Source organism: Sabethes cyaneus, chromosome 2 (genome assembly GCF_943734655.1).
Source record: "Sabethes cyaneus chromosome 2, idSabCyanKW18_F2, whole genome shotgun sequence".
NCBI classification, from domain to species: domain Eukaryota; kingdom Metazoa; phylum Arthropoda; class Insecta; order Diptera; family Culicidae; genus Sabethes; species Sabethes cyaneus.
This window is the reverse complement of record NC_071354.1, coordinates 227,642,046-227,669,116: the sequence shown is the minus strand read 5'-3', so window position 1 is coordinate 227,669,116 and position 27,071 is coordinate 227,642,046. Positions and strand designations below refer to the sequence as shown.

Below are 27,071 nucleotides of genomic sequence, written 5' to 3'. Positions count from 1 at the left end.
ACCGAAATTGGACCAAAATTGAATCAAAATTAAACCACAATTAGATTGAAATGTGACCAGAGAGGATAACGAGGGTTGGAGAACGTATGGAATAAAACGGAGAGAGCAGAAAGATTTCAAACTAAGGCGAATTTTTTTCTATCAATTGTCGTCCTAGAGTTACTAGTTGCGGGATTACTAGTCTCTCTGTGGCATCAAAATTTTTTGAGATTATTGCGAGTGGTGTATAACAGTCCCGCAATAAAAACTACATAACCAATTTTCAAAACGGCTTTATGCCTGATCGATCCATTTGTTCTAATCCATTTGTACTAATGTGTTTTGGGGTTTAGTTCGACTATATTTTGCAAATGGAAGAGAAGAAACAACGACCTGAATGCGGCTTTCGCTGGGATTGACCATGCAATACTTTTGCGAAAACTTCAAGGAGTTGTTGCATCACAGAAACCAGGATCCAGTTCATCGTTAGTGTTCAGCAACAAATGTGAAGTTTCTCAAGGTAGCATCTTGGGGTTTTTTCTTTTCTCATTGTTCTTTGCTGATGTTGCGATTTTGCTGGTACTCGGCTGCAAGTCAGTTTACGCCGATAACCTGAAACTGTTTGATACGATAAGTAATGAAGACGATTACCGACGCTTGCAAGGTTTACTCAATCTATTTATTGAATGGTGCAGACTGAATTGGCAAAGCACAGTGTAAAGCACCGGGTTGTCGTGTTGTCATGTTTGCTAAAAATGTTCTTTAGAATATAGAAAAAATTAAGTCATGCTAGGCAAATTTATTTTTGCCCTTGCCCCCCCTCCCCCCCATTTTTAAAGCCATTTTTGAAGGGGTGCGTGGGGGACAGAAGCTATAAAAATAATTTGCAATAGCCTAACTACGGTTTCGAGAAAAATTTAATTTCATTACAGTTCACTTTGACTCAGACTTTGAATTTTTCAATTTAAAGGAAATTAACCTATAGAATGGAGAACTGTCATTAAATGAAACAATCCGTAAATCATTATGTATGGCATCAAACTTCGTTCAGATTCAGGTCATCAGTCTGGTTTCAAGAAATAGCATTGATATCTCAATAAAATGGAAGCCTTTCATCAAATGATGAATTCGCAAAAAATATACTATCGAAGCGAATTTTTTGGAAAAAAAAAAATTTTGCTTAACTTCTCAGTGTGGTAAATAAAACTTCTCTTTTTCCGCTTTTCCGAGAATATACATTCATGCTAATTACGCTTTATGAATGTACCAAAGTTTTGCCATCATATTCCGATCCATCGTTTGCAGTCCATATGAGTAACTTTTCCAAACTCGCCAACATGGACTATGTTCTACGTTTATACCATGCAGCAAACCACTGTACTGTACTGAAGTACTGAAACTTCCATTTCAAAAGTAAAAGTAAACATCATGATGCCAGCTCAATATCAAGTGGGTGGAATTAAAATAGTTATTGCACATTTATGAAAAAACTAAGCCGTGCAACTTTATGATAGTCTAAATTGTTGTATAATATTGTTTTTGTCCGAAAACAGTTATTTTACGTCGAAGGTACAAGAAACCGGTCTATTTTCCAATGCCCCCCGGGGCGAAATTAAAACAAATTCGAAATTATAACAGCATCGATTAACAAGTATAATTCCAACACGAAAACAATAAGCTAATGAACGAACGCCGCCGAGAGGCAGCTTCCATTGATGAAATCTTACACCTCACAGGCATTCCAAACACCGCATTCGAGTCTGAGTCTATAAAATTAACAGCGAATTTCCCGCCGCAGTCGGAGCTGTTCAGTTTCCTTCGTCGATGTTGATGTTGCGCATTCCGTAGTGCACCGAACCCACGAATTCCCACGCGAGTTTTTGGGATATCGTAAATTGTATCATTTGGCTGACGTGCGCCCAGGCCGGCCGCACAGCCAGCGGCCTCGAGGCTGTGTCGATTTTATGTCATTCATCCGGCCGACCAAAGCACTAGGTACAAGTACAATCAGGCTTTCTTCCAAAACCGAAATGTTTCTCTCGAATGTCGAATCTCTTTTCGTCTTCGATGAGCTCAACTAACGGCGCGCACGACTGCTGGCTGGAGCTGGTTGCTGGCTGCTGGCTGCTGGCCCGGTCTCGTCGCCCATCACCATCGGGCGGTGCGTAATCTGAAAACAAGCAGAATTGTTTACACGGCCGGCTGGCCGTCCGTGCGTTGTTTCTCTCCATCTCTTCTCTTTGCTTACACTCCGATCCGGCCAGAGCGCAGTCGGAGGAAGTGCGGTCTCTGCGCGACTCCGTCGTCACCGGCTTCGCAGCACCACGCAGGCAAGCAAGCATTTGGCGCGTCGCGTAGCTTTCCGCGCGATCAGTTCTCTGTCGGATGCCCACTGAGGCGCGTTGCGTTGCTTGTTGTATTCAGTCGTTCGTAAGGAAAACCATTCCATTAAGTGATGATCTTTTAAGTGATTCAAATTAAAGGTTCGTTCTATTGCGGCAGGGTGATGATCATCGATCACATAACATTGATCGTGATTACCGTCGTTCGGAGGGAATATCTATCGGGAAACGAAAGGAAAATCGTTCACTGACACTCACTGGTGCTGCTGGTGCACTGCTGAATCGAGTGATTGTGTTTACGATGCTTTCATTGCTGTGGTGCGGTGTTACTTGTGGAAAGTGAATGTTTAATGTTGTGCTAAGTTTGTTTGGAAAACAGATTAGGTTTGCTGCTGCTTACGCTGCCGGTTAAATTCATTGGGATCAACTGTTGTGCTGTGCTGGCCGAGTTGCACGTTTAGAAGTGATTATTTTTTCTTCCTCTGCTTGACGGGGATGTGTTTGGAATTTAGTTGGAAAGTTGATCGTTTTAGTTTGTTGTGTTTCTGCGGTGAGCTGTTGCTGGTTGGAAGCTGCTAGCAAGGGTTAGCAAACAAGGCGGTACATTTCCGGCCGAACGCGATCACATCCATCGTAAGTGAACCTTTTGTGTCTCAATATATGCAGCTACCTATTCGAGTTTTTACGATTACTCGTTTATGGAAGAAGTCGTGCATTCAACGTTAATGAAAAAATTTTATATTCGATCGTTAAATGCAAATGAAACGCTTCGTAAAATGCAATTGCATTGTTGACTGTTAAGAACAACTGGAAAAAACTCGTAATCGTCATTTTTTAATTAATTTTGCATATGATGAGATATCACAAAATAGAAACTATCACCTGTTGAGAAATTCACATTAATTGTATGGAACATACAATTTATTAAACAAAAACTTTTACTAACAAATATTTTAATATTTAATAATTATTTATTTACTCACTTTTGGGTACTTAAAAATGGAATTTAAAATATTCCTTGCCACACTGCGAATATATCAACTTTAAATTTGTTATTGCACAGGTAAGGCATGACGAGTTGCTTGAATCTCTGGAATGACTAACAACCGGTTTTTAAAGTTGACAGTCCTAATTGAATTTATTATCCTTTTTCAATGTTGTCCAATGTTCAATAATTTTTGAAAAAATAATCACAGCTCTATAAAAAATGATAGTCTTTTTTGCCGATTTATAGTAAAAACCAACAGTAGGCGACGCGATTATTATTACAAACTGTGAAATTACAACACCCTGCATTCGGCATTGTGCTACTCTCGAATAAAGGATGATGCAGCGATGTTTGCTACTTTCCCCTCAATGAGTTTCAATGAGTCGGCTCTACTGAATGTCAATGTAGCCTAGCATTAAATACAGGTTTTCTGTGATAAACTCTATTTATACTTCATAATCGCATCGAAAGTCAGCTTGGTCAGTTACCGTTTTAAATGCAAAACTAACTGGTTTATTACGATTTGATAAATAACCACATTAAGACTCAAATTGTATTGCTACGTCTTCCTATAGGCATACTTAGAGCAGTTTTATGAGGGCTGTAGCATAGCCAATTCGTTTAATAGTGGTTATATAAGCAACCACAACAAAATGTTCACCACAAAAATGCATTTTCTCTAAAAATATTCGTAAGCTGCATTTGCGTCGATGCCTTTTGCTTCTGTATGGTTTGTTTTGCGTCGAAAAATTTCTTTGGTGGATTTAATAAAGCTATTTTGACTGAAGTTTTTTGAGCTTCTTAGTGGAATACGTAGATTGAAACTAAACAGAAACTTTTTCACGATTGGATTTCACTATTGATTTTGTTTACGATAGACACGTATTTCGCCTACGACGACTTGCAGTATCTGTTATCGAAACACGTATCAGTCGAGAATAAAATTCATAGTAGAATTCAATCGTGAAAAAGTTTTGCTTTAATTTCAAAGTTATTTTGAATTGCTGTGATAAAATTAACAAAAGTTTTTTTTTGAGATTCTTCATACAATCACTATCAAATCGATTGGCTCTGCAACATCTGAAACAACAATAGGCTGACCAAAAAGATTTTTTGCTGCCATTATGAAGAGTAAAACCTGTATTTTATGCTAGGTCATACTGACATTCTAGTATTTTGTCTTACGCCTGAAACGAAAATTCCAGCTATTAGATCAATGCAAGGCATGGTATGGCAAAGTAAAGTGTTTTCATGGCATAGAGTGTAGCTAGAAGTTAAGAACGACTAATTCTTAATTCATTTATTTTGTTCAAACTACTGGTTTCCGAATTACGCACTATTTTGATGGCGCATTCATGGCAAGCATCTATCATCCCAATATGCAAGATTTAATGCGCATATGCTATGCAACTTCGGAAACTGCTGAAAATTTTCTATTTATGCATTCTGATAATCTAATAAATGAATCTAGAACTGTTCTTCTCATGCCTTGCAAGTTGAAAATGCAGCCTTGTTGGCTGATTTAGGTTGTTCAGTATACCGAGCTTCATGGTTTATAACTTTGAAGATTGGTACGAAAAGTTGTATCTATTTAAGTTGCCCGCTGTCAAGTAGCGAAAAATCCAGTTAACATAACTTTTATAAACTTCGTAAAAATGTCCTAAAATACAGAAGCCACTACCAGCACTATAGCAGCAATAGCAATAATTCTATAGCTTGCTCTAAAAACGTTCCGAAGAGTGTCCACTCGTTACTCGTGGAACCAGAGAGGTTCCAGCTACTATACCTTTGCCCACTGACTGTTCGAACCACTGGGGACCATTCGGGGGTTGGTTTTCAAGCTCTCTTTTCCACCCGAGTACAAGCGTGAGGTACTTACAGCGCAAGGTCGAGCCCTGGCTTACACTCCCTGAATCAGAACTGTAATATGAGTGCGAATTTGAAAAGCTTGATGATTATAGTTTTTGCCTATGGTCAAATTCGGTCATAAAAACAGCTACAAGATGCAAGTTAGAGTTTTCCAACTGTAGCTCATGGGCCGCTGTTTCATTTGGTTCCATTTCTTATGCACATTTTGTCTCCTGCAACGCGACTCAGTTCATTAATCTACCGTGCGTTTCTCAAGGTGGCAACCTGGGGCCGTTCCTGTTCGCGATGGTTTTCTGCAATATTGCTTCGCTGAACTTACTTTTATGAGCCGAGAGCCCGGGTGGGTCTTGCCGTATCAATAATACCTCTCCACTGTATTTGATCCTGGGTTACTCGTCCACAGTTCGTTGCGCGTCTCGACACACGCAAGTCGGCTTCAACTTCGTCGAACCATCTACCGCGTTAGGCCCCTCTATTTCAGGTGCCGGTAGGGTTTTTGAAGAGAACGGATTACACTGCACGGTCGTCCGGCATCCTTGCGGAACTTTCGCCAGGTGTGCGATGGGAATCTCTCCAAGTAGTGCCTGTAGCTCGTGATTCATACACCTACGCCACTCTCCGCTATCCGTTTGTACTCCGCCAAAAATAGTCCGCAACACCTTTCGTTCAACTACGGCAAATCTACGCATGTCTTCCGTAAGCAAAGTTACTGTTTCAAATCCGTAGAGCATCACCGGTCTGATTAGCGTTTTATACATCGTCAGCTTTGTCCGGCGGTGTATGCTTCTTGATTGAAGCGTCTTGCGGAGTCCAAAGAAAGCCTGGAGCCTCTTCCTACCATATATTTGGTTTTCGACCCATTCATTTGTAATCCAATTCTCCTAGCCTCCGTTTTTAGTCTGACGTATATTGAATCCGCCGTTCCAATGTTACTAGTAATAATGTCGAGGTCATTTACGAAGGCTAGTAGTTGACTACTCTTGCTGAAAGTCGTTCCTCCAGTTCCGCTCGCCGGAGTACACCTTCACGCCTGCTATTTGCTGGGCTGAAAACAGCTAGTTTGGAAGACGTAAATTCGCAGTGATTGATATATTTTTCTCCTCCGCTTACGGTAAAACGATTATGTCATGCTTTGTTGAAAGGCAAAAGGAGAAGTTAGTTTGTTTATGTGCTCTAAGCATTCTCAATTTTCTTCTAGGTTATACAATCACAACATTCAGTTGGCTACAATTACATATTATTTATTGAATGTTGACTAGGCAAAGCACTGCAAGCTACGCAAATGTTTCTCACTATTTCAAGTTAAGTCACTAAAAATATGTGTGTGACTACAGCTTGATTTAAAAGTTGACGGACAATATACTAAAACAAAGCTTGCATTAATTTTTTTAAAATTAGGTAATAATTGGTAAACCACAGGGGGGTAGGGCTAATAGGGATGCCGCTGTTATTGATGACGATAGACGAAGCTGACGCAATATGTGCCAGGGGGGTTGTTGCAGAGAACTGTTTTCATCGACGTGCCCTGCCTGCCGTAGCCTACCGACTTTTGCCAGATGTACGATGAGAGTTTCTCCACCGCCACGCCACCGCCACTCTCCGTTTTCAGTTTATCCCAGTTCATCTTCCAATCCAGTTATGCAGGCAAGTGCCATGGTAATCCGGACATTCCTTCCGCTGATGTATTTCCCGCTTCCAGCTTGGAATCTCCACGTGCAGAGAGTTTTGTTTCGGAGCTTTCTGCACACACCAATGACGTGGATGGTATTTGTGCATACTATCAGAATGTGCGAGGTTTAAGGACTGAAGTGGACAACCTATTCCTTGCAACTAATGACTGCAACTACGATGTAATCCTGCTAACTGAAACCGGTTTCGACGGCTGCATCAATTCTCTTCAGGTGCTTGGATCCGCCTTCAACGTGTATCGTTGTGATCGTAACTCGAGGAATAGTGACAAAAGTAGTTTTGGTGGCGTATTGATTGCCGTTGCTCAACAGTACCCTAGTTCGCTGGTCATCTTCAGACATGGACATTGTCTCGAACAAGTCTTTGTTTCTGCTGGCATCAAAGGAATGAAGTTTTTGCCTGCTGCAGTTTACATCCCACCTGACAGAAGTAAAGTTGTCAAGGTTATCGATGAGCATATTCTCTCAATCCGTGAATTACGTGACAAGGGGTCTTCAGAAGAAAAAATTCTCATTTGTGGTGATTATAACCAACCGCGAATCCTCAAAACCTGTGTTGGAAAGCCAGAATAGTACGTATTCAACGAAGATTTGTTCGTATCGCCCTGAGACATCTACCCTGGCGTCTACCTCACAATCTTCCCCGCTACGTAGACCGATGTCAGCTTTTAGATTTAGAGACATTGGAGAGTCGTCGAAGGATTCAACAAGCAACTTAACAATGAAATAGATGCCCCGGCTCTGGTGTCCCGTATTGATTTTCGTACTTCACGTAGACAGCTTCGCCCATCAAATTTACTGACAACCAGATTCCATCGGACTATGTACGGGTTTTATGAACCACTGACGTCATGCATCCGCACCTTCACGCTGGTCGAAGAATTATTTGACTTTGGAGACGTTTCTTCAGGCGCCTTTAGTAGAAGACTGACAAGGTCTAGGTCTAGGTTCTAGATTTAAATTCATATGCATGTAGATAATATCAAAATTGTCAGATGAATCGACCAAAATACAAATACAAATACTCTGCCAAATATCGTCCACAGTATCTTCCACTCGAACACGGATTCAAATCCATAAAAAACTACTAATAAGGGTCTAATAAGGGTTTTGTACATTGTCAGCTTCGTACGGTACTGCATGGTTCTTGACCGTAGCGTTTTGCGAATGGCAACTTAGGCCCGATTTCCCCGCTTAAATGCACCACTGAATCTCCTTACTAGTGTAGTTGTCCGCGCTCACCAACGATCGCAAGTACACGAACTCATCTACCACTTCTAGTTCGTCGCCGTCAACGGTTACCGTCTCACAGTCAGTGGGACCATTCTGGAAAAAGACGGTCATAAGTATTTTCTCGCTTTTTCTGATGTTTTTGAGCTTAGGTGTCTTCGGAGAAGTTCCTTAAAAAAGTATTCTGCATCTATTGACATTTTCATACAATTAGATATTAAGGGGATAACACATTTGAAAAAATTAACTTATTATAGGAACTAGATAGCATGCTCATGTGTTCAGCAAAGTTGTAGATCTTTGAATTTCAATGAACTTTACTGAAGATACTAGGTATCTGCATCATATGCCTTGCGAGATATAATTGACTTTCTGTCGTGACGCCCTTAAAATCAGTTTTTTAAACTTTTTGTACACAAAACCTCATCTAACATGTTTTGAAATGTTCCGCAAACTTTTTGATACTATCAAAATACGTAACTTTCTAGAAGGTGTAAATGTCGTATATTGCTTTATTTGTTTTGAAAATTGATTTGAAGCACAAATTTTACCCTTTTTACAAGTAATTTTTTACGTAAATAGGCACCTACTGGCAGCTTAAGTTAGCATCACTTGAACCGCCATAGAATATAGTATAAGTGTGCCAAAAAAACACGCCTGGGTCTGCTCGGGAATTTTGAGTTTAATCGTTTTGTTTATTTCAATTATGAATTTACATTCACCGGATTTATTTGAAAATATAATTGCACCGAGGTTTTAGTTCGCTTGGATATTCTATTGCATTCAGTGTACAGCAAGTGCCAGAAACACGACTGTCATCGCGTCTGTTTACATTAAATCCATTAGAATGTTGCCGATGTTGCCAGTCTTAGAATTTATTGCTATGACAAAGCAAAGCCAAGCCATGGGTATGAAAGTAATTCTGCAACAGATAGTGAAACAGACGTGGACGAGGTCCTGTGAAATTATTATGAACATCTAGGAATAATAAAACCCGGCTAACTTTCTAAAACCAGCGTATATGAATGCAATTCATAATTGAAATAACCAAAACGCCCGTGCAAACCCGGCCGTGATATATTATATGGCGGTTCTAGCGATGCTAACTTTAGCTGCCAGTAGGCGCTTATTTGCGGAAAAAATACTTGTAAAAACGGTAAAATTTATGCTTCAAATCAATTATTAAAGCAAATAAAGCAACATCCGATATTTACACCTTCTAGAAAGTTACGTATTTTGATAGTATCAAAAAGTTTGCGGAACATTTCAAACCTGTTAGATGAGGTTTTGTGTACAAAAAGTTTAAAAAACTGGTTTTAAAGGGGTCACGACAGAAAGTCAATTATATCTCCCAAAGCATATGATGCAGATACTTAGTATCTTCGGCAAAGTTTAATGAAATATAAAGATCTACAACTTTACTAAACACATGAACATGCTATCTAGTTCCTATAAAAAGTAAATTTTTTCAAATGAGTTATCCCCTTAATATCTAATTGTATGAAAGTGTCAACAGATGCAGAATACTTTTTTAAGGAACTTCTCCGAAGACTGTGCGTCTGTGGGAGGTGCGCGTTTGAGCCTATTCTTGATGATTCTTGATTGCCTCCACCGTCGCAAGGTTCCTCTGGCTGTGCTATCAAAGTCATCTGCAAAGCTTAGGAGTTGGCTACCATTGATGAAAATCATGCCTCTCGTTTCGATGTTCACTGGTCGGATCACCCCCTCAAGGACGATGCAGAACAGCATGCTGGATAAACCGTCACCTTGTCTCAACCCTAGCCGCGTCTCGAAGGGACTCGAATGTGTCCTCGAGACGAGCGAAACACATCTGATCAGTCACGTCAGTTTATCCGGAAAGCCGGTCTCGTGCATTATGTGCCATAATTGGTCTCGATTGACCGTACCGTATGCTGCTTTGAAATCAATTATTTTTCTTCAATGCCGTGATGGGTCAAATTAGTGATATTTACTGATAGTTAAGAGTAACCTAACTTGATCACATACTTGTTACGACGTTTGTTATTTTGTTATGTTTGTGGAATTGCAGTAAAATTTTATTGTAATGATTACATAAGTATTAATGGATAATCAGATATTTCAATAAAGTCTCATCTTATGCTGTTGATTTTTGCCAACCATTTAATATTTTTCCCGCATGTAAAACAACTTTTCAGTTCCAACTAATATAATTTGTGTTAGTGTTAGTGTAGTGTGCTAGTGTAAAGTAATGAACATTAACAGCACTAGTACATTATATTGCGATTGCGATTTAGATTTTTATTTGTCAGTTTATTTATCGAAATTCTGAGGCTCCATTCTAGACTTTTTCATCCTAGCTCATACTTGCTTGTGACAATGACTAAAATCATTATTATCTGAATCATATTCTAGGAAAAAAATCTAGTTGAAAATATTCACACAAAAATAAACATCCTATCTTCTAACCAGCTTATTTCGCCGTGTCTAGAGAAACGTTATCGTCTGTTTGATTTCTCGAATTATTTGTTTACTCTTCTATAAGAATTTTAACGACGCATGACGCATTTCCTCACTTAGAAAAGCCTCTCCTGTGAATGGGAGTATCTACACCGACGACCCTTCACGTCATTGCCCTCTCTGCGGTATCTCCGGTAGGCATTCATTTTCAATATTTGAATCTGATAATTTTTATTGACTTAAGGTTCGTGGTCAAAATTTTCCCTTAAAGGCGCTCTAAAGCTTCGTGATTTCTGAATGAAATCAAATTATCACCAAAATATGTACGTAGCACAGGGAGGTTCCAGCAACCGGTCATGTAGCATTGTTAGTCGTTAGATTTTCGGTCGTTTCGGAGTTATGGAGCAAACTAGAACACCATCGTTCAATTTTTACTACTGAAAGATAAGATAATTTTAAAAAGATGCTATGAAAACGAGTTAAGAACTGTGCTGTTGATTCAAAATCCCTAATTTATATTTCATCGAAGTTTGGAAGTTTATGACAAACCTGGAAGAGCATTCATCTTACAGAGAAAGCCTTAATCAAATTACATGCTTTTCTTTCATCTACGGAAATCTTGCTGCAGCTCACAAAATATCCCGGTGCAAGATGATATCATTTTGCGATCTGACTTTACTGAGAAAGTCAAGACAAAGGTCTTGAATCTTGGATCCCATACGACACCTTTTATTGTAGGGTATACGGGAAAAGCAAAATCCTGTTGCTATATCCTTCGTCGTTCACGTCGACATAGAAGACATCAACTAGTAGTCAAAATTAGTGTATCTGTAGAAGGATTTTTCCTCTACATGAAAGGGATTGACATGACTTGTCGGCATAGCTTTAAATGTAAATCATTGGAAGCATATATATGAAATCGACGAAAATGGTCTGAATTCGAAGTTGATTGCATTGCAATATTCAAATCCGTTAATGTTTCAAAGCGCAATTTAAGTTTAATATTTGCTGACATCACTTCTTAATGGCGTACCGGCAATAATCACATAAACCAACCAGTTCCGTTGGAAAGCAACACAAGTCACACTGGAAAACACAGCAGAATTATATAAATTATTCATCACTTTGAAAATTAAAAATAATCCAATTTTCTATCTAATCAATTTTAAAACAGTCCCCGGGACGGGACGCGTACAAATTGTATTTACTTCCGCCGTTTTCCGTTCCATTCCATGGTGTATCAAATTATCCGGAATACAATTTATTAGGGAATGTTTTACGACCACGAAGCACCGTTTTAGCCAGCCGGTGAGCAAACAATCCGCTCTTTGTTCCTAGCCCCGTCGTAATGCTAGTTGACGTGATGCTAGTAGAATGTCGTCTTCTAACCGTAGCCAAACCGAAGCCAAAGAAGCCTCGTCCCGTTCATGTGCCTGAGCTTTGGCTTTGGCTTTGACTAGGAAGAGTACACTGCACCCTTTAACCTCATTTAATCCAACGTAACTTCGAAGAATACTAAACAGAACCGGGCAGGCAGGCAGGCAAGCGACAAACGGCCCGCATTTTCACACCGAGCGACCCAACCAACAACGGTAACGCTGCTGGGGAAAAGCCAATGCTCTCTCCCTTTCTGTCTCTCTGTCGCTCTGGCTCGGTGGTATCTGCCGTCTATACGTTTTTACGTTGCTGCACGTTTGCGTGACCTTGGAGTGGTTTTCCGGAACCGCATTCCTCCCCCACAGGCAACTGCTAGCTGGCGCAGGCCAGCTCAGCATAGAAAATAATAACAATAACATTGCTAGGCAGGCAGGCAGGTAGCAGCGAGCGTTCCGACCGGTAACGGAACCGGAGAGAGAAAATTCCGTCGGAAAGCAATAATCGCACAAATCAAACTGACTGCACGGAACACGCAAACGAAAAACTTAAGTAGGTACGAGAATGGTTCGCCACTATTTTACTAATTAATTTAGCTTGTTGCTGCCAAACAGTGCTTAATCACTTTGCCAATCCGTAGTGGGTCTCTCAATGGGTCTGCAATGGAGACATGCAATGTGTTTCACGGTCGCAAACTTATTCAAAACCAAAAAAGAACATTGATTGAGTGTTGGTGGGAGCCGTGAAGGCGACTTTAGTTGAAACTGTTTCAAACAATGTACAAAAAATCACGACAGACTTAATTATTATGACAAGTGCTAGTGAGACACAGGTGATTATTTTGCGCTGTATTCAGTTTAATAGCAATGTACAATATCACTATAATAAAAGCCACGAATTAACTTTTGTTTGTTTTAAGTAATTACTCCCCTTAAGAACAATATAATTAAAGTGGATCTATAGTAATTGAAAGATTTGTGATTCATCATATTATATATTTTCTACCAGGTGTTTTCATTTAGAAAGCAACGGCTGGCAAGTTTTAACCAACCCGCTATATTCACCACATTCGACGCTGCCCGAATAACATTGATTCTATCAATTCAAAACGCTAATACATCTCGATTTTGAGCAGTTTTTCTTAAAATATAAATTGCTAAAGAAGAAAAAATTTCCAAAAATTAGAAAATAGTTTTTCCGAATTTTCATTGAAGTTTTCCGAAAAATTCTCTGACAAAACGCTAGGGCGAAATTTTTGTCACTAAAAGACAATATAATTGGTCATCAAAAAAAATATTTCATAAATTTTCTTGGAATTAGACTATGAATTTTGCGACTTCTGTTTAGAGTTTTTCACAGTCATAGAAAATTGTATGAAATACTAAATTGCTGAAAAACCTTTATTGCATTTTCAAAGAAAAAAAATTGTTTTTCGACGCTTGGTTTATAAACTTTTAAGATGCACGACGCAGAGAAATTCGGAAAATTGCCTTTGGAATTATCTAGGGAAATAGTCCAAGTAACAATTTGGGTTTAATCACACTCTTATGATGGCATTTAAAATCAAAATTGGTCATTAAAACCGCCATAAGAGTATAATAAAACTCACATTGTTGCTTGGGAGGAGAACTTGAATTTTTTCAAATATTTTTTCCATTAAGTTTTCATAAACTATGCTCGTATGTAAAATTTTATGAAATTCTAAGAAAGTCAGAAAAAAGATCGGAAAGAAATGAGTAATAAGGCTACAATCAAGACTCGAAATACCGCCACAAAGAATACAGAAATTTGTCATGGAAGGCGGACAGATGACTAGAAAGAAAGCCAAAGAGATGACCAGAAATCAGAAAAAGACCAGAAAGAACTCCATAAAAGCCTTCAGAAAGAAGAGCAGAAATATGGCCAGAAGAAAACCAGCGCAGTAGATCAAAGAGAAGACTACAGAGAACGTTAGAAAGAAGGTCAAAACAAAGGTCACAATGATAGCCAGAATTACGGTCAGTAGAAGACTAAAAGGAAGACAACAAAGAAGGCCAGAAAGAAAATTAGTAACAAGGCCAGCAAAAGTCAAATATAAATTCAGAAAACAGAAAAGAAAATTAGAAACAAGACTAGGAAGAATACCGGGAAAATGCCAGAAAGAAAATAGGCCAGAAGAAGACCATAAAGAAGATGAGAAACGAGTTCAGAGAAGACCAAAAAGAGCGTCATTAAAAAGGCAGAAAGATGGCAAGAAGGCTAGAAAAAGGTCAGGAAAAGGGCTAGAAAGAAGACATAAGACGTCAGAGAGGAGACCAAAAACAAAAGGAGTAGAAGAAAGCCAGCATACTAGGTCTAAAATTATGTAAGCATCACGTGAATAGCACAAAAATTGAATCAAATCTGCAATATAGTTAGGACAATTCTGAGTCAAAATTAAACAATTGAGAAGAAACTAAAATAAAAAATAAATAAAAAGATAAGATAACGTCAATGGAAGCAAACAAATGAAAAAAAATTAAAACCCGAAATGAAGGCAAAAGAGAAAGCCAGAAAAAACGCTAGAAGGCAGGTCAGGAGAAGACCAGAAAAACGTCTAAAAAGAAACCAAACCTGGCCAAAAAGAGAACCAGGCTAAAAGCAAAAAAAAGCTACAATAAAGGTCAAAACCAGGACCAAAAACGAGGCCAGAAAAGAGTAAAAATGGTCAGAAAACTGGCTCAAAAGAAGGTCAAAAAATCTAAAAGAGCCCCAGGAAAGACTAGAAAGAAGACCACAACGTACGATAAAAAGCAAGCCGAAAAACTGGAAAATAGACGACCAGTAAACAAGTCATAAAAAAGAGCAGAAAGAATGCCATTAATAAAGCAAAAAGGTTTAGATGGAAGACCAGATATAAATACAGAGAGAAGGCCACAACCCGCCCAAAAAGAGACCAGAAAAATCACCATAAAGAAGGCAAACAGTTATCCGGAAAGAAAACCCGAAAGTACGTCTGAAAAAGGACGGAAAGAACAGTCATAAAGAAATCAAGAAATCCAAAAAATGCCGGAAAAGACCAGAAAGAAAGCAAGAAAGAAATTCGGATATAAGGTCAAAAAGCAACTAACAAGCAATTCAAGTAAAAACTAAAAATTCCTAGAAAACGTCCAGAAAAAGGCTGGAAAGAAAGTCAAGAGAAGACTAGAAAAATAGTCTGAAAAAAAAGCCCAAAAATCAGACCAGAATGAATGCCGGAAAGAAAGCCAGTAATAAAACCATAAAAGAGGCCTCAAAAAGACCAAAAATAACGCCACAAAGAACGAGGAAATCTGTCCAGAAAGAATACTATAAAAATGGCCTAGAATAAAGCCAGACAGAAGACCAGAAAGAAGGTCAAAGAGAAATCCACTAAAAGGAGCAGAAAAGGGGCAGAACACAAGGTTAAAGACCAAAGTCAGAGAAGACTAGGTAAAGGCCAAAAAAGGAGAAAAAGCCAAAAAAGAACTAAAGGTCCATAAAGGTCAGTTCATAAAGAAGAAGGAATAGAATGCCAGATATAATAAGTCCACTAAGAAGATAAGAAAGAACGCTATAAAGAATGTAGAAAGACGCCCAAAGCGATGAGTAGTAAAAAGGTAAAGATAGCTAGAAAAAATGGCAAAAGAATATCTGAAATTAGCCACAATGACCAGCAGAAACAAGTGCGCAAAAAACGGGACAAAAAAGAGCAGAATAACACCATAAAGAAGGCAGAAAGTTGTTTAGAAAAAAGGTCATGAAGCCGGTCTCAGTGAGAGACAGACAGAAGATTAGAAATATGTCCGGAAAATGACCACAAAGAACGCCAGGCAGAAAGGGTTCCAGAAAGAAAGCAAGAAAGAAGACAGAATAAAGGCCAGAAAAAACGCCAGAAACTGTTGAACTGGTTGAACATCTGGGTTCCACAACAACTACTGTGTAATCTATTAAATCGGCAACACTGCCACTCATATATTGTTCTTGATTAATTATTAAATAAAACATTCATTCATTCATTCCGTTCTGTTAACTACTAGCGACCACACTCGTTTATTGTTTCACGAGAAAGTGCCCACGTTTCCCGTATTCTAATACCTCTAATAGGTTATGTACCCAGTACGCTTCCACAATGTTAGGAAGAACACCAAAAATATGGCCAGAATGTGAGAAGAATGTAAAAAGAAACCCAAAAAAAGTGCAAGGCAAAAACCTAAAAGCTGGTCAGCAAAATTCAAAAAAGAAAACCAGAAAAAAATACAAGAAAAAGGTCCAGAAAAAAAGAAGACATAAGAGTCAGAAAAATGGTCAAAGTAGGCCAGGCAAAAAGCCGAAAGAAGCCCAGAAAACAAAGTAAAGAAAAAATGCCAAAAAGTGTGCAGTAATAATTCCAGAAAGGAGGCCAAAAAGTATGTCAGAAATAAGACCAGATTGAAAACCAAAATGAAGGTCAAAATATCAGAAAAAGGGTGCAAAGAAGGCCTTTAAAAAGAGGGGAAAGAACACCATGAAAAAGGAAAGATTTCCAGAAAGAAAACTTTCAAGAAGGCCTGAAAGAAAACCAGACAGAAGATTAGAAAAACGACCAGAGAAAAGTTCAGAAAATGATCAGAAAGAACGCCATAGAAAAAGCAGAAAGAAAGCCAGGAACAAGGCCAAAATAAGATTAAAAAGAAAGCTAGGAAGAAGTTTACATAGAAAGTCTGAAAATATGCCAGAAGAGCACCAGAAAGAAGGCCGCAGAGCAGGCCACAAAGGGAGAGCGCCATAAAGAAGGCAGAAAGAGGTCCAGAATGGAGCTCATAAAAAAGCAAATGAAAGCCAGATAGAAGGTCAGAAAGTAGGTTAGAAAGAAGAGCACCCACCCAAAAGTCAAGGTAAGGCCATAAAAAAGACCCAAAAGAAGGTCACAAAAAACCATAACGAAATCCAGAAGAACCAGACGGAAGGTCCCAAGGAAAGCCAGAAATAAGGCTAGAAGAAGACCAGAATTACGACCGCAAAGAAGGCAGAAAGGTGTCCACAATGAACGTTATGAAGAAGTTCAGAAACCAACTCAGTAAAAGACCAGAAAGAACAAGACTGCAAGAAAATCAGAAGCAAAACCAGAAGAAGGCCAAAAAGAATGCTAGAAAAAAGGCTAAAAAGAAAACCGGAATAAAGGCCTACAATGAGACTATAATGAAGGTCAAGCTTACTTTTGATTATTAAATGAAGGATAGACTAATGAACTTTCGCAATAATAATAAGGTGCGCTGCACAGCGAACCACATGCCCTGGCGGGTGTTGTGGGTTCAAATCCGGGTATAATCTCATATTATAGCTTGGTTCGACTTATGCACCTTCCAACATTGGACAAAAGGTAGGAGTCAAAATGACTACTTGTCAAGCGTAGCTACCTATATCCCCCCCCCCTTTCCTTTCCGCTCTTCCCCTCCTTCACCAAAAATTTTCATTTCTTTCCCCTACCGTCCCTTCATCAATTGTAGAACCATCGTTTCAAAAAAAAAATATTAAAACTACAGTTGCTTTTTTTACATAAACTCTTTACACACACAAAGTTTCCATGAATTCTGTCTTCCAAAAAAGTTTAAAAACTAAAAGTATTATTCTTTCTACTACCTTTTAAGTCCGTTCCCAGATGATCTCGAGGTAGAACTGTGGCATAATAAGCCAGTCGCCTTATGTTCGAAGAGACAAAATTATAGGAAGTTCGAAGAGACAATAGAGTAGGAGTCAATAGGATAGCATTAGCCGCGCAATTGTCCTGTACTCTAACAGCTGACCGCAAAGTCTGTCAATTAACAAGTCAAGTTTCCAAAACGGAACATAACGGCTTTGCTATTTTACTACCGGCTTATGTAATCATATTCCGATAATCTTTGGCCAATAAATATAAGCTGCATTTACTTGTTCATATTTTTCAAGACTATTCAAACTCGCAAATTATGAACCAAGTCACACACAAACAGTGCTTTCTTGTACGAAATCAATGTGTAAGACTGTTTTGTTGCGCTCGCTCCACCGATCGGTTTGCCATTGGCACAGCGGCGCAACACACTTTAGCAAATCAAAAATTTAAACTCTTCCCGGAACACACTGTCGCATAATAAATGCGCCATGTCGAATTGTGTCTCCCCATCAATTAAGCGCTGTGAAATAGCCGAAAAAAAAACAAAACAAACGCCAACAGTCCAAAACGGGAAAAGGCAAAGCCCCATCATCGGTCCATTACGCCGCGCAGTTTGCCCTCTCGTGGGTTGTGATGCTATAGCATCGATTTAATAATGAATAAACTACCCCATTATAATCAGCAAGCAGCAACGCAGTGCGCACGAGAGAGAAAACGCCGACGCACTTTGCTTGAGCTTGCGTACGTTGCGCGCTTGCGGCCGGCCGTGTGGTCCAGCGCACCGCCGCAGCCGTCATCGTCGTCGTTAGCGGCGCGGCGCGACCATGGCGAGACGGTCGAGATCGTGGAAAAAAACGAGGAAACCGGGAGACTTTGAAAGTGATCATTTCAGGTCGAAGTGCCATTCGGGCAGTTCTCTGTTTGCTCGATTCACAGTAGTTTTATTTACGCGATAAGGTTGCAGAATTATGGCAACTTGAAACGTTAAACAAACAAATAAAACTTCTTTCCGTTTTATTCAAATTTTTATGTTTCCTGTAAAAAAATCTAAACTTGATACTCTTTTAATCATATATATTCAAAATGTACCTAAGTAGCAACATTTATATGTGAATAGATTCAAACTATGCATTGTTGTCCTTATACATCTTATTCCCATCCACCAAATGGAATCATTTCATAAATGAAACAACTTTTCATCAATAAAATTCGTAATAAGTTTCATCGTTTCTCCATCAAACAATCTTCGAGCCAATCTGGCCTGCAGGAGGCCGCCAAGATTTCGCTCCAACCAACGGCCGGGTATGTTCATTTCTGTGGGTTGCCGTGGCTGCTCGGCGGCACAAATATGGTGCACGCTAGCTAGCAGTGTGGGTGATTATTATAATCCGCGCAAAACCTAGCGGGGGAGGATACAACACTCACTCCGGCTGTCGATGGCGAGCGATGCCTACATGACCTGTCATTACGATACTAACGATCTCGGTGGAGGTCAAACCGGTGCTTTTGAGCTTGAGATTATTATGACCAAAGGAATAATTAGGGCCGAATTGCTCTTTCATTTGGCTTAGATTCTGCAATTCAACCTCTTCGACGTCTTCTTACCTTCTCCAAACACACAATTCGTGGGTTCAAGTCATTAAAACAGCATTTGAAAATGTTTATTTTCCACTCGACATCTCATCCGACGATTTTATAATCTCTTTTCCCAGTGGTTGGGAACCGGCCGAACAAAGGAACGTATATTAGGAAACGCATCGTAGAGTAGCGGTTGTTGTGTTGTCTGAAATTCGCAGATAATTGCCAACAGGTCGGCCAATTGTCAATGGAGGGTACCCTCGGCGGGGTAACGACATCCGAATTAGTTTTAAAGAGCACTTCGCATCATCACACTTATTCGTCGTTCGATGCGGTTCCCAGCCAAGCATGGTGGTTGTTTGGTTGTTCGGCATATAGTCGAACGGTTCTTCGTACTTCGTACTTGCGTGATTGTGATCCACATCTGCGCAAAAAGAGCCAATCCACGAGATGCGATTCCCATCGCATCGTAACGGTCACAATGGGCGAAAACATTAATATTTAGCAAGTAACTGCCAGAAGTAGTTGTGCTTGAACATGTCGAGAAAGAAAAACCGAAAACTTTTGTTTGGTTCAGCTGCAAGACCGTAGCCTCCGAACTCGTTCGGTGCTCGGTGCACGAACAACGGGAGGGACAATTATCCTGAAAGTGCATTGCCATCTCACGCACTGGCGGTCTATAACAACAAAGTTAAAATCGCCTACAACTCATATAATATGCAAATTTGTATGTTGTATTATTCCGGACGAAACACGTCACTTCTAACCGCACATCAAATCCCACTTCACTGACACATCATACATGAATCACATCTCACATCACATCACGTCACACTTAAAACTCTGCATACCCCAAGTTACAATGCTGATTACACAGTTGTAACAGTTTAAGTGACCAAAATTTGGTCTGTTAACATTGACGGGCCCAGGCTGGGACACACTGGAGCATGTACTCCATAAGATCGATTTCAAAACAAAGAAACTTTCGCCATTCTTTCTAGTCTTCTTCTGACCTTTGTTTGGTTTTCTTTTTGGCCTTCTATTTAGCCTTTTATCTGGCAATCCCTTTGGCCTTCATTCAGGGCCTTATTCCTGATCTTCTTCGTGACATTTTGGGGTTGTTCCAGGTTTTCTGGAAGGCTGAAGTCTTCTTTCTATCTTATTTCTGCCCATGTTTCTGGTCTCTTTTTATCTGCTTTCTAGTCATTTTCTGGGTTTGTTTCTGGCCTTATTTCTGATCTTCTTTTGACATTCTTTGGCTTTCTTACTAGTCTTGTTTCTGGCTTTCTTTTGTCTGTTTACTGGCCTTTATTCTAGCCTTCTTTCTGGTCTTCGTTCTGTTCTTCTTTCTAGTCGTCTTATGCTGCGTTATTTCTGGTCTTCTTCCTGGCCTTCTTTTTGCCTTTTATTTGACAATGACATTATATAAGGCATATTCTTTCTAGTCTTTTTCTGTACTAGTTTTGGTAATTTTTTTGACCTTCCGTCAGGCCTCCCTTCTAGGTATCTTTCTGCCTTCTTCATGACGTTCTTTGTGGCCTTTTTTCTGGGGTAATTTTTTTCCCGCTTTTGGTCTTCAATCTGGTCTCCTTTCCTGCCTTTTATCTAATCTTCTCTCTGTTTTTTTTTACGTTTGCCGGGTTTCTTTTTGGTTTTTTCTAACCTTGACTTTTGACTTTGTGTTCTGTCCTTCTTCTGGCCTTGTTTGTAGTTTCTGAGCTTTCTGAAATGCTTTTTGCCTTCATTGCGGGCCTTTATTTTTGGCTTTCACTCTAACCTTTTGGCCTTTTATCTGGTTTACTTTTAGCTTTCTTTATGTGGTTTTTTGCCCTTTTTTGTACCTTTCTTTTTTTGATAAGATTATAGACACTTAGAACAGCTTGGGTCATTCGTAATTTCCGCGGGGTTGGGATTTGAACCCAAGTCCTCGGCGTGAGAGGCGTGAATGCTAACCACTACGCCAGGACTAACCCCGACCTTTCTTTATGGCCTTCTTTCTGCTTTCCTTTAAGGCTGTCTTTCTACTGTTTTCGAGCCTTTCGAATTTATGCACGGCCTTATTCTGGTTTCGGGTTTTCTAGTTTCTGGTGATGTTTTTGGACCTTATTTAGCCTTCTTTATAGCATTCTTTCTTATCTTTTTTCTGGTCTTCCTTTCGGCCTTTTTTCTCGGTCTCTCTTTGGCTTTCATTCCAGCTTTCATTCTGGCCTTCCATTCTGTCTTCTCTTTGATTTTTCTACTCTTGTTTTGTTTTTGTTTTTTTCTGGTCTTCGCTCATACCTTGTTCCTGTTGTTTTCTTTGATTTTGAATTCTGCTCTTTTTTCTGGACTTCTTTTTGGCCTTGTTTCTGGTCTTGACTTTCTTTCTACACATATTTTTGAATTCTTTATCGCGTTATTCCAGGTCTTCTGTGTGGCCTTAATTTTGGGTTTTTTTCTGGTTTCTTTGTGTCCTTCATTCTGACCCTCCTTTCTGGTAGTTAGCCAATCTGGCCTTGCTTCTGGTCTATTTTCAAGCCTGCTTTCTGCCTGCCTGCCCTCTGGCCTACTTTCTGAAATTTATTCTGTTTTACCTTTGTTTTTTATGGCATTCAGTCTTTTTCTGTGCTTATTTCAAGCCATTTTTCCGACCTGTCTAGCTTTCTTTCAAGTCTTTTTTTTTTCGACATAAGCCTGCTTTTTGAACATATTTCTGCATTCTGCATGGCCTTTTTTCGTGGTCATTTTTCTGACTTTCTTTACGGTCTTCAATCCGGTTTTGTCATGAGTCTTTTTCGATTCTCTATTCTGGCCATTTCTGTGGTTTTCTCTTGACCTTTTTTTCTAGCCTTCTTTCTTCTATCCTTTCTGACAGTTTTTGAATTTTTTTATTGTTTTTGGCTCTTTCCTGGCCTTTTTCCGGGCCTTCTTTCCGGACAACTACCGGACTATCTTTTAATTCTCTCTGACTTTATTTCTACATTCGTCCTGGCCTTTAGTTGGTCCTTTTTCTGTGCTTTGTGTTCTGGCTATCTTCTGGCCATGTTTGTGATATTCTTTCTACCTATTTCTGGCCGTTTTTCTGACATCTATTCTGACCTTTCTAGTCTTCGTTTTTGGCCTTTGTTTTGGGTTTATAACTGACTTTTTTCTGGCCTTCTTTCTGACGATCTTCTTGCCGTCTACTCGCTTTTTTCTGCACTTCTTTCTAATCTTCTTTTTGGAATTGTTCCTGCCTTTTTATGGCGCTAAGGTATTATTTGGCTTGTTTTCTGGGTTTCTTGTAACTCTTTTCTGGCATTCTTAAGGGCTTTCTTTCTAATTTTTTTCTGGACTTCTCTCAAGCTTTCTTTCAGACTTTCTTTCTGGATTTCTTTCTGAACATTATCTGCATTTTTAATGGCCTTCTTTTCGGACAACTGCCATGTTTATGGTTATCTTTGTAATCTTTTTCTGAACTTATTCCTAGCTTTTTCTCTGACTTTACTTCAGCTTTTTCCTGATCTTCTTTTAGTCCTTTCCTTGTGCCTTGTGTTGTGGCCATCTTCTGTCCTTCTTTCTGATCTTTATTCTGACTTTTCTGATCTTCGTTCTATGCATTTGTTTTGGGTTTATTTTTAGCTTTTTTCTTGCCTTCTTTCTCGCCATTTTTTTGACATAGTATGGTAGCCGTCTTCTTGCCTTCTTTCTGCTCTTCTTGCAAAACCTTCTTTCCGGAATTGTTTCTACCCTCCTTATGGCGCTGTTTGCGGCGTTATTTGGCTTGTTTTCTGGGTTTCTTGTGACTTTTTGTTAGTCTTCTTCAGGGCCTACTTTCTGACTTTTTTGTGGTCTTCTGTCTGACTTTCTGTCAAACCTTCTTACAGGACTTCTTTCTGAACATATGGCTGCATTCCTCATGGCCTTCTTTCTGGTCATTATTCTGTCTGACCTTCTTTGTGGGCTTCATTACGGCCTTCTTTTAGATCTTTTTAGATCTCTTTTGGGTTTCCATTTTGATCTTTTTTCTGGTCGTTTTTGCAACCATTTTTGTAGTTTTCTCTTGGCCTTTTTTCTAACCTTCTTTCAGTCATTTTTTGACTTTTTCCTGTTTTTGGTCATTTCCTGACCTTTTTTCGGGCCTTCATTGCGGACTACTGTCTGGCATCTTAGGCATCCTTCTACTCTTTTTCTGGCCTTATTCCTAGGGTTTTCCCTGATTTTATTTCTGCGTTCATCCCAGCCTTTTTCACTGCCTTGTGTTCTGGCCGTCTTCCGGCCTTGTTTCTGATCTTCTTTCCACCTATTTTTTCTGGCCTCTTTTTGACCTCTGTTCTGACTTTTCGGTTTTGGCCTTTTATTTGGTTTCTTTATGAATTTTTTCTCGCCTTCTTTCTGCTCTTCTTTCTAACCTTCTTTCCGGAGTTGTTTCTATCCTCTTCATGGCGCTCTTTGCAGCGTTATTTGGCTTGTTTTCTGGGTTCCTTGTGACTTTTTTCTGGTCTTCTGTTTGGCTTTCTTTCAGACCTTCTTTCTGGACTTTTTCTGAACATATATCTGCATTTTTCATGGCCTTTTCTGGTAATTTTTCTGACTTTCTTTGTGGTCTTTATTTCGACCTTCTTTTGGGTCATTTACGGGTTTTCTTTTTGACCTCCTTTCTGATCCTTTTTCTGGCCATTTACCTTACTATAACCTTACTTCTGGTATTTGTTGAGTTTTCTGAGTTTCTTTTTGATTTTTTTCTGTTTTTGGCTATTTCCAGACAACAACGGTTATTTTTCTTGTCTTATTCCTATAAAGCCTGCTGCGTTCGTTATGACCTTTTTCTTTTGGTCCTTTTTCTATACCTTGTGTTCCAGTCATCTTCTGGCCTTATTTCTTATCTTCTTTCTATCTATTGCTGGCCTTTTTCTTAACTTTATTTTTCTGGCCAAATCAAAAAAATAATAAAAATACTCAACATTGCTGAATGCAGTATACCTCTTCTTTGCTTGTTGAGGAACTGAAGAACTTTTAATATAAAAACACCCTAATTTAGATCCCGAATTACTCGCAAAAAAGAGATCACTTTATTCAAAAAGACTCCCCAGGAAATCAGAATAGTTTCATGCAGATTGAAAAGTTTTATAAATCATGTTTAAAAGCGCAAAATTTATACGCTAACAAAATCGGGATAAAAAGCTGATAAATTCGTGGGCAGACAAAATCGGGGGTAGACAAAATCGGAACATTACTGTATACAGAAGCAGGAGAGACGACAACAAAAAATGACGAAAATGGAGGAAAAAGTGAAAATGAAAGACTAAATACAAATACAAGAAAAGGAGGACATTTTAAGAAGAAAAACGAAACCGAAGAAAGAAAAAAAAATAGAAAAACAGTTCAAAGGACAAAAAAGCGAAAACCGGGACCGTAAAAAACAACGAAAGTGGGAACAGAAAATGACAAAACCGAGCAGAAAAAGAGGAAAAACGAAGTGAAAATCGAGTTAGTAAAAGAAGAGGAACCGAGAATAAGAAAAACGCGCGCAGAAAAAAGAATATAATGTTATGAATAATGGTAAAAGAATGATATGTAACCGAGGGACAACCAGAGAGAAGACGGAAAAAGTGGAGGGAAGACGGGACAGAAAAAGAAAAAATATGATAGAAAACCAATGGAATTTAAATGAAAAATAAGAATAGCAACAGAGAGACAACTAAACCGTTAGAGGAGACGAGGAAAACGGAAAAAAGAGATCAAATGGGACATGAAAGGAGAAAGATGGAGAAGGAAACGGGAAAATGATAGAAAAACGGATAACGTAAAAGAAAAATCGGAGAGTAGAGCAAAAAATTGGTACGAAAACAGCATAAATGTGACAGAAAACAACGAGAAACAGGGCATCCAAAAATGCGTAACAAACGAATACAAAAAATTAGAAGAAAAAGAGATAAAATATGTTGAAAAATGACGAAAACAGAAAACAAAAAGATGAAAAAAGAGAAAAAGCATAAAACGGGAAAAAATAACCATAAAACGAGTGAAAAATAAGAGGAAAAACAGAACTGAAAGTAAAAATAAAATGGGAACAACGAAGAAAAAGAGAACAATGAGACAGGAAACACGGGAAATAAAAACTATATAAAATGAAGTAAAACGGAAGGAAAAAGAAGAAAATTGAAAGCAAAAACTAAAAACGGTAGAAAAAGGAATGAAAAATTGATCATTAAATGGAAAACCAGGCAGGAATGAAGAGTAAACGGAACAGAAAAGGGTAAGACGAACAGTGTCAATTTCAATTTTAAGACAATTTCGTGTCCAATTTCAAGTCTTATATGATTCTAATTTTAAGATCAATTTTAGGTCAAATTAAAACTAGTATCATGTCCAATTTCTAGTACAATATAAATTCAATAATCTCAACACCAATTCATTCCAGATTTGTGAACGCCGCTTCTAACCATTACTGCTCATAACAAAATCTAAAATTTGGCCTTGATTATCATTTTCGCAAGGCTAATCATAGCATTAATACTAGAAAGAATAAAAATTTTCACAAGGTTTTCCACGGCGGTGGTGAAGTCTCATGGAAAATTTTAAAAATATTTATGTGTTGTTCACAGATATTTATTTTTTGTATCTGTGGTATGTCCGAAAAACTTATGATGGTACATCCGATTATCTCATTTATGCCAATCAAACGAGTTAAAGTAAAATACAGTGTTGGTCTTATATATAAATTTTTTACCCTTTCCGTAAGCCATGACAACCTGGAGGCAACCTAAATTGTGCTGATTGGATGGTTACAATGGCCATCTGCTTGCAATTTTCGCAAGATTGCAAAACCACAGCATGAGGTAACTGATTAATTACCTGAGTTAAACCGTAAATGATTGTTGATTTAGCCATTTTCTGTTAAAGTCAGTTTCAAAGCGTGAGTTAGATTAGCCATAAGCGTAAGGCCGTGCAAAAGGTTTAGATTGATTGTTACCGTCAAACGCCAGCAAGACGGTGAGAAAACTAGAGCCAGTCCCACGACGCAACGATGACATCAGCTTTTATGGTTGACAGGTATCCAGCACTGGCGATCCAATTGTACTCCCACGCTAAAGTGTTGATGTTTTTCTTTTGCGCTGATTGACCATTATATTAACATAACCCATCGGAGGGTACCAACCGAAAGTCGGCGGCGACTTTTTGTTCACGAGTTTCAATTGGAGTAGATTTTTGCGATGGATAATCCATACAATGCAAGTACCGGATACACCGGTCGTGAGTCGGCAGCAACTGTGACTAAATTGTGTCCAGTGGAACGAATGCCAATCATACCACCAGCTTCCATCGTTTTTCTGCTTCGCAATTTGGTTTCGTCATTCGAACCACATTCGGTCAGTTCAGTTCACTTCATTCAGTCTTGTGCACAATGATAATACACCAACATGCAGCGATTTACCTTACCACCTGTGGTTTGCTGCCTACTGGGACTCTAGGTGAGGCTTGAAAATGTTTGTGCGTGTGTGTACTTGTATGTGCACACCCGCTACCACGATCAATAAAATTCATTATCTCACCCGTCAACAGTGGGCCGTCCGTCGTGTGTCAATAAATTAAATTCAACGGCACGCCGCAAAACCGAAATACAAGCCTGTTAGCTCCGATGTAATTGCTCACGGGGTGTGCGCGTAAACTGTTGTACGGTTGTACCGTTCGTTGGCGTTGTGTTGTTGAAGAGGCAGCCTCCTCTCCCGTTTTCTGAATGGCTGTCAACCGGTTGGCGCGGTCCCGATTGTGTTATCAACTTCGCCCGTAATGTGCCGATGTTGATTTTGCGGCTTGGTGACTATGGTCAAGAATGACGATGATGATGATGGAGTTGTGTGCTGACCTAGACCAATAATTGTGCAGTGTCCCTGTTAGTATACTGGGATTATAAGTAGGCGCAGCAGCTTCTGTGTTTCTGAGAATTCGAGGTGGCATTAATTAACCACAGACAAATTGACGTACAAAATATGAGACTCTTCTGCAGAGATCAA

General features: G+C 39.1%; 1 protein-coding gene across 1 annotated transcript in view; it reads left to right on the top strand.

The window, feature by feature from the left end:
- Positions 1–2,585: 2,585 nt before the first annotated feature.
- The window catches only part of LOC128738030 (rap guanine nucleotide exchange factor 4), a 268,496-nt gene continuing 244,010 nt past the window's right edge, over positions 2,586–27,071 (top strand). The window contains exon 1 of the mRNA XM_053832845.1: positions 2,586–2,954. The gene's annotated coding sequence lies outside the window, so the exon portion shown is untranslated. The remainder of the gene's footprint in view (positions 2,955–27,071) is intronic.